The following is a 2,791-nucleotide window of genomic DNA, read 5'->3' on the forward strand; positions in this document are numbered from 1 at the left end:
TAAATTATTTAAATCCATGTTTAAGAAAATTCATAAGCTATCTTATTCATTTTATCAGTAAAAGAATGTTTAAAATTCATTCATAAATTTAACTACACGGTCGGTGATTTTTCTTTTAAGTTATAGTAAACAATATGAGAAAAATATGTCACTATAATTCTCAGAATACGGAAGTAAGGTGTAAGAAACGTGATCTAATGACATATATATCTGGATTTAAAATACAATTCATAACCCGGTTATCGCACTACAACAGCGGACTTGTTTTACCTTATATGAAATTGTTTTGTCAAAATATTTAAAAAAAAAGCGTTAACTAAATTAATTGTCAAATATGAGTACTGAAAAAAGAGAAATAAATTTTGGTTTTGAGTGTTTAATTCTACATATCTATATTAATATATTTCCTTATTTTTAAGTGTCATAATTATTAATCGATCTTATCTTGTTTAAATATGTACAGTAAGTATTAATACTTGATAAAAGATAAAATTATTAACTATTTAATTAACGGATGTAGTTTTTGTGAATAAACAAAAGTGTTACAATCATTTCCATTGGTCAGTTGAATTACATCTTCCCGCTTGTGTTCAATATTATCCTCTCTGATTTTTAGGCCATGGAGCGAGTACAAAGTATGCGACATGTGGCACTTCTGAATAGCCTTCATCATGATGGATTTCCAAATGTTAAAACTGCGACGGAAGGGGATATACAAAATTCCGTAATCAATGTAAGTTTACATTATTATTGAAAAGTATATTCTAATAACAATGTTTATCTTTAAAAATGAATTAAGGAATATTATTATCTTTAAAAACGCCAAATTGAATCTTTTCGTTTCAATTTTATGTTGTTGATAAGTGTTGGCAATGTTTGAATAAATATATACAGCACGTTATTGTTATCGAAGGGGAAGTTACCAAGGGTCAAATTCCAAAAATGACAATAGAAAATGGGAAATCCTGCAAAATATGCTCAACTTTAAAAAAAAATCAAATTTCCCAGTATACTATGATCATGATTATGCTCTATGTACTAAACATAAAGTACATATACAATACCTAAGCATATATACAATACAAACGAATTTTTCTATCGATTCATTACCCTAAAATAATTTTAAAAAAAATAATACAATATCAAAACGTTCACATTACAAGTGTATATTCAAATCTTCATGCGTACCTTTATGACGAATGCAACTTTAAAACCAAGAATTCTATGCTCTTGAGAGCTATCGTCGATACTTCGATTTTAATCATTCTTTACAAAATTGAGAGACATGTAGAAAACAAGATGGTTGGTTGATAAATAAGTCTCCTACAAGTTGCTTCCAGCTATGCATTATATTATTACTCTATATATAGGTAATTATTCTCTATGCTTCATATTTTTAAAGTACCCTGTTATTCTTTATTCTATAATTTTTTAGTTCATTTTCCTCTATTCTTTTTTTTTAATCCATAATTATCTATTCTTTAAACCCCTATCCACAAACTCTTTGCTAACACCATTCCTAGGTTGTATGTATTTATAATTTGTTTTTGATTTATTAAACAATCTTACAACGACAGAATGATTACTAATGTATTTTTTATTATTACTTCAGGTACCGAAAACTCATTTAGACAGCTACAGAACTTTAGCAATTGCTTTGGTCTTCATCGAAAAGATGAAGTTTGACGAAGATATATACGAAAACAAAAAATATTCCAATGACATTCTTATTATGGAATCGAAACTTTACGACATCCTCTGTCATATGGATGAAGTTATAAGCACAAATGGAGACAGCATTGAACACGTGACACGGGAAGTTATGAGCAGTGAACTGCGCGCGCATTCGGATAGAACAACACGTATCGATCGAGATTACATAACAGTGAAAGATACTTCTAAAATCATGGACTATTTAATTGTTCAATACTCAGTTTTAAAAAATCATATCCAAGAAAGCTAAAAAAAACAATCAACAGCTTATTCAACCTTGAGGTAAATCAAGAGGAACTCGAGTAGATTATATTAATCAACTGTAAGTGGTGTCCACTATATTGTGTTGTGATATTTACGTATGTGTTTTGGAATAATAGTTCGCCTTTTATGCTGACGCTATAAGAAGTTCCATATATACATTCAACATTCTAAGTAGAATTTCCGTTTATACGACGATGACAATACGATGTTTTCATTTGAGAGAATGAGATATAGTTGAGATGAACGAATTTCCAAATTATAATACATAATCTATAATTAACTCTTTACTCTTTACATGAAAGTTTAATGTGTTCTGTGATAATTGTATATCTGTGACTGTGATATATGTTAAATACTTGGCATTAGGTTTTGAAATTTACATTATTTTTTTATATTGTATTGTTTTAATATTATTTTATCGTTAGTCAATAAACTTACATATTATACCTTCTCTGAGTGTTCTCATTACCAAACAAAGTGTATGAATATTAAACATGCATGTATGGACATATGAATACACATTCTAAGCTAACTTATACTTTCGTCAATTGTTTGCTTTTCTTCATAAATAGGTTTGGTTGATCTTAGTTTTTCCTTGGTCAAATTAAATTACAACATCGTATATTCCTTGCCACCTTTTAATTTTTTTATTGAGACAAAAACCCAACCTCGACTGAAAACGCAAAATATTTATAACAAAAAAGATACAAAAAAGACATTATCATACTAAATTCTATATCAAAGATCTTAAAACAGTTGTTTCTAATGAAGTTGAGCAAAAGTGAAATTTAAAGTTCAGTTTAAACAAAAAAAT

The 2,791-nt window shown here is 28.1% G+C and overlaps 1 long non-coding RNA gene across 1 annotated transcript; it reads left to right on the forward strand.

Annotated features, from left to right (window-relative positions):
- Window positions 1-616: 616 nt before the first annotated feature.
- On the forward strand, window positions 617-2,426 carry LOC139518519 (uncharacterized). Its single transcript, XR_011663393.1, has 2 exons — window positions 617-733; window positions 1,613-2,426. It is a non-coding gene; the product is annotated as an uncharacterized lncRNA (long non-coding RNA).
- The last annotated feature ends 365 nt before the right edge of the window (window positions 2,427-2,791 follow it).

Source organism: Mytilus edulis, chromosome 4 (assembly GCF_963676685.1).
Source record: "Mytilus edulis chromosome 4, xbMytEdul2.2, whole genome shotgun sequence".
NCBI lineage: Eukaryota > Metazoa > Mollusca > Bivalvia > Mytilida > Mytilidae > Mytilus > Mytilus edulis.